The 12,591-nt window shown below is 39.0% G+C and overlaps 1 protein-coding gene across 1 annotated transcript in view; it reads left to right on the top strand.

Annotated features, from left to right (window-relative positions):
• The window catches only part of arl10 (ADP-ribosylation factor-like 10), a 339,868-nt gene that overhangs the window by 133,616 nt on the left and 193,661 nt on the right, over positions 1–12,591 (top strand). The window lies entirely within an intron of this gene.

Below are 12,591 nucleotides of genomic sequence, written 5' to 3'. Positions count from 1 at the left end.
ATGAAATTTATATTTTTATGCCAGTTAGGCAGACAGGCTCTTATAGCAATGTATAGACTCAAACACACCTGATCTGGACCTAACAGCTCAGTATTTACCCCAAACTTTAGGTTTAGGTCAATTGGTGATTTATCTCGATACATCAAATAATGTCTCCTGACTGCTAGTGACATCACCATGTGGCATGATACCTCAGCCACCTAAGGAAAAAGAAATGACGAAAAGATTTTGAAGATCTGAACAAAATAAACATAGCAGGTGACCAGCAAAAAGGTGGAGAAGAGATCTGTCTCAAACACTACCGAAATAATACCTGTAATGTTGTAAAGGACTCCAACCGTATGGGGCACAAACTGAACTTGCCTGTATGAATGGACATATACAGTAGTAATGTGACATCACAGCTCAGAAAGAGGGTCCAGGAACAGCATGTATCCTCAAGATTTAGCACCATTAATAAAGGCCATGTCACATTACGTTGACTTTTAAAGCAATCTTTAGTTGTATCTGTCATTTGCATAATTTTAGCAGAGTGGAGGCAGTTGGTGGCACACTTCCTTGAATCCAGTCATCTAATATGACATCCCCAGTGACCCAGTCCAACTAGTTCATAACTCGCCTCAACAATAGGTTTTTAATTTTGTCTTTCGTCGTAGGGATGGCTCTTTGTGCATAAGAACTGATAGATTGAAATGAACGTTCATCCAGAAGTAATGCAGCCAAGATGAAAAAGGAGCATGGGTGTTTTGGACCTCTCAAACAGAAGAGCAGTTTGTTTGTCTGATGTGTTATGTTTTATGTACCTCAACAGAACTCAGCTTGCTGAGCTGCTGACCCCTCACACAGCACCGGCTCTGTCAAGCAGCACGCTATTGGCTGTCACAAAAAGGAGCAAGCAGGACTGTGCTGCAAAATCTGCAAGTGACTGGCAAATTTGACAGGGCCAGCGATTACCAGTCATTTAAACTGACATGGTCCGAAATTGGACAAGCAAAGTGACATTGACTTAACGGGCACAATATGTTTCAATGATCCTGTAGTTGATATTGTAACTTTGAGCTCTAATCTTGTTTAGTTTATAAAGGGATTTAAGACAGGGTGCTCACTCAAGGACACTCCCTATAATAAAAACTAAACAAACTGATTAACAAAATGAACTGTACAATAAAATGCAAATTGAGCAAAACAATGGTACTGATTACATAGATAGATAGATAGATAGATAGATAGATAGATAGATAGATAGATAGATAGATAGATAGATAGATAGATAGATAGATAGATAGATAGATAGATAGATAGGAAAGAAAAACATTGTGTATTTTAGAGTCTAAAGGCAACTTATAAACTGATTACTTGCTATACAGTATGCTAAACTGGTATCACTTCACTATATTCTGTATTGGCCAGTTTTACGCATTGTTTTTTTTAACTTTGCCTGTTATCCCACAGCTCCAGATCTTTTGGTCCAAATGTAAGCCCATGTACTTCTACTGTGTCTGTGTGGGTTTGTAAGCTTAAATGGCAACTCTGTGTTGGCCGGCCTTGAATGACGATGACATGCCCTGAAGTGACCTAATGCACCACCACAGATAGTTCCAGCGTTGCACCTTGTCTGGAAGCTATTAGCTCCAGCTGCTGCAACCCTACACTGGATTGAACTGGTTTGGCAATGAACAGATGGTGGGATGGTCACATATGGTAACAGCAATTGAATTCTAAACTTGCTAAATCCTCAGAACAATGTGGTGGGATTTGAACAACATATCTCGGAATGTTTGAGGCAGCTGAGCTAGGCATATGTCCACTGTAGAAACCATAAATGAAACTGGCCGCAAATTTCAACATGAGTCATGATACAGTAAATGATTCTGTAACTGGCTTTTTAGATACTCACAAATTTTTCAGTTCTGCATATTGGACGAAGGCATAAGCAGGTAAATGTCTGATGAAGTTCTGCTTTAGTGAGCTGTGGAATTAAACAAATATAAAATTGTACAAAATTATTTGCAATTTTCAAAGCACTGTAAGACCATTACTATATATGTACACTCAATTTTTGGTACACTGTATTATGCTGAGCAAACCCAAAATCCATTTTCATGCATAAGGCACACAGACCTAAACAACATTTATTTAGGAAAAATAGAAATTCTGAAAATATCTTGCACACTGTCAAATTTGGGACAAACCCAAGGTATAATTTTTTTTACACAGATATAATTACTTAAAAAGAAAATAATGTTTGCTTACCATGTTTACCTGAATAATGTTAGACCCTGGGAACTATAGATATTGATAGAATTATTTTTAATTAACTTGTCTCTTCATGACAACATGTCACTGAGAGAGTTGAACCAGATCAAACAAATTCATCATCTCTTCAGCTTGCACTAAGGCCTGAATCCAGTTATAAATGGAGGCCTCCACATGCATCCTCTCAGTCATTACGGTGCTGCTGGAATGACAACATGGCACACATACCTCCTCATTTGGCTGTATCTGTTAGATGGAGTCTGATTCTTGTTTAATTTGCAGTTACCTTTAACATCTCTCTAATGTGCCCATTTGTTTGAACTAACCCAAACATATAAGCAATCTTCATCCAGACACCTCATTGAGCAGTTGCCTGTGCCATATTGTGACCTGATATGGATAGATGTTGAAATACTTGAAAAGCTGAGTGACAAACATTTATGCAATTAAGTAACTAAGAAGGTCATGGGGTACATGTCTCCATGTTGTTCTTCACATGTGTTCGATACTTATTTTGGGAGGATTAGTGATGAGCAAAACCTGTTGAATTTGCTTTGCCTTAAGTTCAGTAAAATTTAAGAAAACGTTGTTAAACTCAGCAAAGTATTGACGTCACTGAAAAAGAGGAGCTGAACTAGTTTTGAGTGAAATAAAATGGTGCAGTGGTCTTTTAAGTGTCTCTGAGGACTAGAGAAACATCTGACAATTATGTTGGATCAATTGTGCTAACCACTGTTCCTTCCTGAGATAAAATTAATAGAATTAAGTATCAGAACAGTACAATTTCTTTCAGACAGCCTCCACAGATTCCACCTCAAAACAACTGAAAAGGTCAGTTTGCTTAATTTTTCCCTGATGCTTCCTTTCACTCGCTAAAAACACTAAAACAAGTGGATTCTTCACTCCTGGCAGTCTGTATCAACTGCAGAGCACTCTGGGTAATACTTATAAAGGTGTAGGTTCACGTATTACACACAGGTCACATACAAGTCTTTATAAAAAGACATTACATTTAAAACATGAAAACACTGAACACATTTCCAGTTTTCTTCTCCGTGCTTAAATGTATTCACAAATTTTCCACTAATGTGTAGCCCACTACTCTGATCAGTGTTATATACTTGGGGGCTGTCCCATCCAACATTGGCTGCTAAAGCTCTGTGATGTTGAACTGGTCTCACAAAGCATCATGGGGCTCTGGGGAAAAAAGCTTGTCTAAGCTAAGTGCACAACAAATGTCCAGAAAAATATTTGATGAACAAGGTCACTGGCAAACATAAGCATATTCACTGCAGAAAACACTTTGGCAAATTTCAACATTCAACAGGATAAAAACTAATTGCCCCGGAACCAAAACAACATAAGTTGCTTCTCATTGTAAAATATGTTACCAGGTTAATAACTGAGGTCAGAATGGTCAGCCTTGTTCAAGCCAAATGAAAGTTCACAAACAAGAGTTGTGCAGAAGGACATTGCTGAATGTATAAGACGTTGGATTGTGATGAGTTACGCTTAGATTCCAAACCTGACAGTTAACAACAGGAAGGTAAGGTGACATAAAAAACACCTGGCACAACTGAAGACCAGAAAAATGTTTTTTGGTTTGACAAATCTCAGTTTCTACAGTGACATACAAATGGTAAGGTTAGAATATGGTATAACACCCTTAACAAACTGATCTTTTTTTGTGTCAATGGTACAGACTGGTGGTGGTAGTATAGTAGTGTGAACAATGTTTTATGGGTATAAATTAGGCTTCTTAAAACCGAATGAGTGTCATTTAATTGCACAACATACCTAAACAATGTTGTTGACCATGAACTATCCTTAATGGCCACAGTCTACCCTTTTCAGACAGAGGCTTCCAGCAGGATAATTCATCAAGTCACAAACTACACATCATTTTAAGATGGTTCTATGACCATAACAGTGACTTCAGTCTTCTTCCACAGGTCCCCAGACCTCAATCCATTACAGCACCTTTTGGATGAAGATTAAATCAGATATTTGGAGCATTCATTTGTGGCCAAAATATCTGCTACTGTTTAATGATGCTATTCAGTTAATCAGCATTCTTAAGGACTGATGTCCAACCATTTTTTGAATCCATGCTTCCAAGAATTCAGGCTATTCTGGAGGCCAAGGGTGACCTATTAAGTGCTATAAAGGTATACCTAATAATTAATAAACTGGTCAGTCATTTCATTTAATATTAATAAATACTTTTTCGACTTGTTATAAAAACAATTATGGAATATCTCTTCAGCCTCTTAAGTCTCTTTAGTTACTGCACAATCCTCTAAACACATGACGATAAAGTAATTTCACAGCATTCGTGGAATTATTGTGTTGTGCTTGAAAGTGATATTGTATTATATTTTATCCAGGGTTTATTCCCTGGCTCATGCATTTTCTGTTTTATTGTTTGTTTAGTTGTTATTATTCAGGTTTTTATGTAATTTCTATAATGTTTATTTATATTTAGTATTTACACACTGTGTCTTTATGTTTTTATATGTTCTTTGTGTACTGTAGGTGGCGGGGCTGCCATGGCATCACACCTGAGGGACCACTCTCCACTTTCATATTCTGCTGGATGTGACAGCTTCCCTCGGGTAGTCATCTGAGTTCAGAGTTCACAAGTATCTGCTTTTGTTTCTGTTTTTTGCGGATTTTATTTCCATTTTTTTTACTCTGATTTTGGGATTGTGTTTTGGGACTTAATTCTGGATTGCCTTTGGGGCAAATAGTTTTCATTTTATGCTGTTGCCTTCTGGGATTTTTTTTGTCAAAATATTCTTTGCTTGTAATGATTCTTTTGTTTGGGTTGCCTCAACAAGCCAAGGGTTTACAGTTACCCTCTCCTTTGAAAGGCATTTTTGGTATATTTTGGGACTTTCATTACATTTTCAAATTTCAAAGCCAGCTTCTTAGCCTGCAGGTAGTACTTGGGGGCTGGCTGCCTGGATTGAGGCCTTATCTAGGCTGTCAGGTGAAGGTTCTGTTTTTGGAACATTGGGTAGGCCTAAAACCCTTTCTTCATATCAGTTTCTCCAGTATGCAACACTGGTTGTGAACACTTTTTGTAGTACTAGAAATTTTACTTTCAGTACAGTGATAAAAGACACTATGCTACACAAAGTCTTTCAGAAAGGCTGCAAAATTTAGGCACTTCTTGATCTCAAGATAATGGTTGATAGATACAGTAGAGAATTGTCACTGATGATCTCTCACAGTTTAACAACACTATGTATCTTGTTAAGAACATTCAGTAGCAGCTTTATGAAAAAATCCTGAGAAGGCTGAAGGAAATCAATCTGTCTTCCCAGATCTTTGCCAATCTTTACAGATAGTTGTATCACAATCTGGTATGGCAACTGTATGCTGGCAGAATTTGAGGCCTTGTAGTGGGTGAATAAAATGACCTGACCTGCAGACAGGAGGCACTCTCAAATCCATACACAACTTGTATGACAAAAGAAACCCAGCAACAAACTTTGCCTCAATGTTATACAGAAAATTGTATCATAGCATTAAGTGATGTAGCACTAGATACTGAATATTATATTACTGGACTCAAAAACAATTTCTGCCTCAGAAACATTGACTTTGTGGCACCTGGACGGGGCTCATGCCCGGCTGGGACACCCAGGAAGACAGGAGGAGTGCTCATTCCTCCTCCAGACCGCGTGGGGGCGTCTGCCCTGGTTGTATTGGGGGCCACGGGTACAGGGCTTGGAAGCCCAACCCTGTAGGGGCCCATGGTCACCGCCAGGGGGCGTCCCCCTGCATGAAGGACCCTGGAACCCCAGTACTTCTGCCACACCAGGAAGTGCTGGGGGGAAGAAGAGAGGGAACACCCGGAGTGCTTCCGGGAGGACAGCCGGCATGTCCGCGGGATTGCTGGTGCACACCTGGAACACATCCGGGTACGGATAAAAGGGGCCACCTCCCTTCATTCGAGGCTGGAGTTGGGTGGAAGCAGGACAAGGTGATAGAAAGAGAGAAGGAGGCGGTCCGAAGAGGCAGAGTGGTTGGTCTGGACTTTGGGGAAGATTGGGGTTTGTGGCACTTGAAAATTGTAAATAATAGTATAAATAAACGTGTGTTGGGTGACATGAGTGTGTCTGCCTGTCTGTGTCCAAGCCAGTCTCCACAGCTTCCATACAATTATCTATTTGACCCGTAAACAAGACTGCAGCATATATGCATCTGTAGTACTAATCAATTTGCACTAGCCATTAAGTTTTACTGTTCCGTTATGACATATTCTATCAGTAACATATTAATTGTTGTGATATAATGAGATGATCTCACACACGCCAATCCCAGAACACAACTCCATGAGACCAGAACAGTTTAGGCAATACTTAACATAAAAAGACCTCCTTTAACAAAGCCCCTTAGTTTTTCTGCTCATAACCACTCCAAACTTCTGTAGCTGAGTCACAAAGAAGTCTTTCACAGTAACCTTGAAGCACTACTGGGACAGCTGAAGCAGTAAGGTTCTATCCCCAGAACTCCCCACACCAGCAGTCCAGGAGGACCCCAGCAGGATTGCCCGTCCAAACTACAATTTCTAAGCAGTCCCACAGAAATCTAAATGGGAGCAGCCACAGAAAGTCAGGAGAACACATGATGTGTGCCACTAACCAATCTGGATTGGATGCTGTACTTGGAATATGCAGTATTGCACTCTTTGTATCTGATGTTTATTTATTTGTAATTTGAGCTGGTTGTTTGTTTATTCACTTAATTACCATTTATTTTTATAATAATTTGTCCCTGTTATGTCATTACATCATGTACTCTTTTGTTCCTTCATGTTTCTGCACCAGTGGATAAGCAATAAACACCTTCATTTCTTACTTTTAACATATAATGACAACAATTTGTATTGAATTGATTTTCACCATTTATTCCCTCAATTCTTGGCCTGTCTCCCCAAAACAACAACTCTAAATCATTCCTGTCTAGTTTCATTGACTAAGTAACTCTTCATTCTATTTTCTTTGCATTGTAGCATGAGTGTGCCACCTGACTACTACATTTATCTACAGCTTGATGGGTGAATGGCTGAGCATCCTGTGAATCTTAGTATAAGGACAGGAAGTAAGCTCAGGCGCAGAACCCTTATAAAAAGAGCCACAAGATTTTATCTGCAGGTGAAAACCTCAGATTATTCATAAAACGTCCAGTAAACAGAAGTCGTGACTCTCTATGGATGGACTGGAAAGCACTGAAGACTCAGGACGTTTGGTTTGTTTCCCTATTAAGAGCAGCACTTGATTCTGTGATAAGATACCACTGTTCAAGCTTGTTCTACTACAATATGCAACAAATTCAGTGCATTTGTTGTATTTTATCTTTTATTTCATGTTTCACATTATTAAGGGGGAATTTAATAAAACTTAAGGAGTTGGATTCTGAACCACACAGCTGATAGTTTAATTGCCACACAAACTCAATTTAGGTCCTGAGTTACAGTCATGTGAAAAAGTAAGTTGACTGTAACATACCTGAACAAGCAAACATTAGATCTTCATACAAACAGTGCCTACAGATAAAGGTGATATGTTTGAGAAAATGATACATAAAGTTGACATAGTATATTCATTCTTATTATCTAAATTAAAAAAATGCTGATTTGTTATGTGAAAAAAGTAAGCCCATCCCTATATTTATCACGAATTGAAATCCTTAAAATTAGAATCTGGTGTTCTAAATTAGGCGTCAATGATTAGAATCTTCATAGAGAGTATGCAGGTGGCACCGGTCTTAGTTAAACCACAGATGTCAAGGGTCTGGTGTTCTTTTTGTTATTAACGTATGTGGTGACATCATGCCAATATCAAAAGAGCTCTCTAAGACCCTCAGAAAGAGTTATGGAGGCCTACTTGTCTGGCAAGGGATTTTAAAACATCAAATTATTTGAAATCAATCATTAAACTGTAACAAATATCATCTACAAGCGGCATGGATTTCAAATGACTGCTACTTTGTCCACGACTATCTGTTCAAGCAAATTCAGTGCAAGAGCAGACCATTTGATACTAAAAGAAGTCTCCAAGAACCTCAAAACTTCCTTGTGGTATCTACAGGTAACCATTGTGAGAGTTGGCATCAAAGTGCCTACATCTACAATCAGACAGAGATTGCTCATATTTGACCTGTAACTGAGGTGTCCTAGGAAAGAGACTTTGCTACCCAAAAATAACATTACAGCAAGATGACAGTTTGACATTGAACATCTAGGTAAAGAAAAGACATTCTGGAACAATGTGCTCTGGACAGATGAATCAAAGATAGAGTTGTTTGGCCACAATAACAGTAGACATGTTTGGTACAAACTGAAGACAGAAGTTCAGGACAAGAACCTGAAACCAACTGTGTAGCATGGTGGTGGAAATGTTATGGTTTGGTGTTGCTTTGCTGCTTCAGGGCCTGGGCAACTTGCAGTCATTGAGTTAATGATGAATTATGCATCATATCAAAAAGTGTGATTGAGGAGGATCTGAGGTCATCTGTCTGAAAGCTGAGTCTGAGACGGAAAATTGATGTTTCAATGTAATAATGTTCCAAAGCAAACTAGGGAATTTGCTAAGGAACGGCTCAAAAAGAAGTGGAGGGTCATGGACTGGCACAGTCAAAGCCCTGATTTGAATTCCATTGAAATATTGTTGGGGGATTTGAAATGGGCAATCTGAAGGAATGAAGGACATTTGCATGGAGTCCATGTCAGAGGCTGGTGGGCAGTTATTCAAAATGCCTACAAGAAGTAATTTCTGCTAAAGGGGCCAATACCAGCTTCTGAAGCCAAGGGTATATTTACTTTTTCCCCAGTAGACCATTATATCTATTCATATTTTTGTTGAATAACTAATTGAAAAGGTAAATTTAATTGTTTTTTAATTCAAATACAGTCATGCCTGCAGGTCATGAACATCCCTGTTCACAAACAAATCGGTTCACTCCCTAAAATTTTGTAAAATAATTGCTGTTGGAACAAATTTTGCTTGACGAACAAAATGCCCGTCAGCCGAGCATCCTGTCCACTCTCTCCCAGACTTCGGTCGCGGTCAGATGTACACGCAGTACTATACATACTAGTTCTTACTGCATACATGCTGTGTTCTTTGTTATGGAAACTCTTGTTACTATTTCAGCATGGCCCCTAAGAAAGTGAAGAGCGATAGTGGTGTTGAAAAGGAGAAGAAGGTGGTTAGGAAAATCACAGTACAAGTGAAGAAAAAAATCATTGAAAAGCATGAACGTGGTGTTCGCGTGTCGGATATTGCATCCAAGTAGTACAAGATAGCAAAGTCCACCATCTCGACAATTTTGAAAAATAAAGAGGCCATCAAAGCAGCTGATGTGGCAAAAGGGGCAACAGCTTTAAGTAAGCAAAAGCCTCGAGTGTTGAAATCTTATTAGTGTGGAGTATTGAAAAACAGCTGACTGGTGATAGTATTAGTGAGGCAATGATCTGCGAGAAAGCAAAACAATTGCACAGTGATTTGAAGAATAAAACCCTCAGTACGAGTGTTGAACTTGAAGAGTTTAAAGCAAATAGGGGGTGGTTTGAAATTTTCAAACGTAGAAGTGGCATTCATAGCGTGCAAGTAATGGTGAGGCTGCGAGTTCAGACAAGACAACTGTGAAAGCGTTTAGGAAAATGTTTGGCAAGTACAGTATGTGGATGAGGAAGGGTATGTTCCAAATCAAGTGTTTAATTGTGACGAGACAGGCTTGTTTTGGAAGAAGATGCCGAAGGGGACATACATCACGCAGGAGGAGTAGGCATTGCCGGGCCACAAGCCAATGAAGTACAGGCCCACCCGTTTGTTGTGCACAAATGCGAGTCAGGAACTTCAGAGTGAAGCCAATGCTCATTCATCACTCTGAAAACCCACGCATTTTCAAGACAAACAATGTTTTGAAGTCGACACTGCCTGCTATGTGGGGGTAATTCCTCTTCAAGGAATGGCTGACTGTAGTGTTCAAGCAATATCTTGCTGAGAAGAGTCTTCCCCTTAAGTGCCTCCTGGTGATGGACAATGCCCCGGCACACCCACCAGGCTTGGAGGACGAGCTGAACATAGAGTTCGACTTAATCAAAATCAAGTTCCTACCCCCCCAACACAATGCCTCTGCTGCAGCCCATGGACAATCAAGTGATCGCCATCTTCAAGAAGTTGTACTAAGAAGGCTCTGTTCCCTCAGTGTTTTCAGGTCATGAATGACGCCGATCTGACACTGAGAGAATTTTGGAAGGATCACTTGAATATCCTTCACTGTATAGGCCTCACTGATAAGGCCGGGAATGGTGTGACGTACCAGACCTTAAGAGGAGCCTGGAGGAAACTGTGGCCAGAAGCTACCCCTGAGATTTTGAGGGCTTTTTTTTTTTTTTTTTTTTTTTTAATATTTTTATTTTATTAATTTTCATTGTAATCATTCCATACAAATAGATCAATTTATAACCCAACAAAATTGAAGACAAATCAAACCCCACCCCTGAGAAGGAGAGCTTAGCTAAAGGAAAATTGCTTAAGGCTTTTTAATAAGGCAACATTAAACAAAAGAAAGGGAGAAGAAAATATCTATATAAATAAGAGATGGAGAAGGGAGTTAAATGCGGTAATAGTTATTTCTCTTATTCTAAAATAATATTGATTAAATCCTGCCAGGTTTTGAAAAAATTTTGTACAGATCCTCTAACTGAGAATTTGATCTTTTCCAATTTCAAATAATATAAAACATCGGTTTCCCACTGACTTATCAGAGGAGAATTAGGATTCTTCCAATTTAACAAAATAAGTCTGCGTGCCAAAAGTGTAGTGAATGCAATCACCATTTGCTTGTCCTTCTCCAATTCAAGTCCGTGTGTAAGAACACCGAACACAGCTGTTAATGGGTTAGGAGGGATTGTGACCCCAAGGCTGTCTGAAAGGCACGTAAAAATTTTTGTCCAAAATGATGTTAATTTGGTGCAGGCCCAGAACATGTGACCCAGTGAGGCAGGAGCTTGGTTGCAGCGTTCGCAGGTTAGATCCTGCCCTGGAAACATTTTGGACAGTTTTAAGCGAGACAGATGGGCTTGATATATAATTTTTAGTTGAATAATTCTATGCTTTGTGCATATAGAACTCGAGTGAATTCTCTGCTTTGCTACCTTCCACTCCTTTTCTGATATATTGATTAAGGAATCTTCTTCCCAATGTCCTCTTGGATCTTTGAAAGGTTGGGACTCTAATAAGATTTTATATAATGCAGAAATAGTGTTTAATTCCTCGAAATTGAGCAGTATTTTTTCCAGCATTGTGGAGGGTGCGAGGTGGGGGAAATTGGGCAATTTCTGTTTAACAAAATTTCTAATTTGAAGATAGTAAAAGAAATGTGTAGCTGGGAGGTTGAATTTTGAACGTAATTGTTCAAAAGATGTAAATATGTTGTCTATATAAAGATCTCTGAGCATTTTAATCCCAAAACTTTTCCAGTTATTAAAAACTGGATATACTTGCGAAGGTTGAAAGAGGTGGTTCTCTTGCAGAGGTGCCACTGATAAAAGATTTTCCATCTTAAAATGCTTTCTAATTTGGTTCCATATTCTGAGTGAGTAAAGCACAATTGGGTTATTAGTATATTTGCGATAACTTGCATTTATTGGAGAGCAGAGAAAGGAGTATAAAGAAGTACTACAGGTTTTTACTTCTATTGCGGACCAAGCCTGTGTATGTTCATTTATTTGTGTCCAGGTTTTTATGGCTTGTATGTTTGCTGCCCAGTAATAAAACTGAAAATTAGGTAAAGCCATGCCACCTACTGCCTGAGGTCTTTGTAGGGTCGCTCTTCGGATACGTGGGTGTTTTGAGTTCCAAATGAATGAGGTTATTGTTGAATCTAACTGTTTAAAAAATGATTTATTGATATATATTGGAATGTTTTGAAATAAAAAGAGAAGTTTAGGAAGGATATTCATCTTAACAATGTTAATTCTTCCGGATTTTGAGGGCTTTGATGAAGCTGAGGGCACTCCGAGGAAGAGGGGGAAGCTACCAACGAAATGAAAAGACATTTGTGCTAAGTGGAGAGAAGTGCAGGCCTTTGCTGAAATTTTTCACTCAAACAAAACTGTGACAAACAGATTGGCAGAACTAATGAATGATAATGTGATGTCATATTTTAGGACAGTGCTCCAGTGCAGCAAAAAAACAAATCTCGCTGGATAGATTTTTAGTGATAAAGGTCCCATGAGACTCCACGGACCAATCAGAGGCCAAGAGAGCAAGACATGAAAAAATGCCCGAAGGACAGTTACCCACTGGTATCATG

This window comes from Erpetoichthys calabaricus, chromosome 11, assembly GCF_900747795.2.
Source record: "Erpetoichthys calabaricus chromosome 11, fErpCal1.3, whole genome shotgun sequence".
In the NCBI taxonomy this organism is placed as follows: domain Eukaryota; kingdom Metazoa; phylum Chordata; class Cladistia; order Polypteriformes; family Polypteridae; genus Erpetoichthys; species Erpetoichthys calabaricus.
Note: the sequence above shows the minus strand (reverse complement) of the source record. Positions and strands in the feature narration are given on the sequence as shown.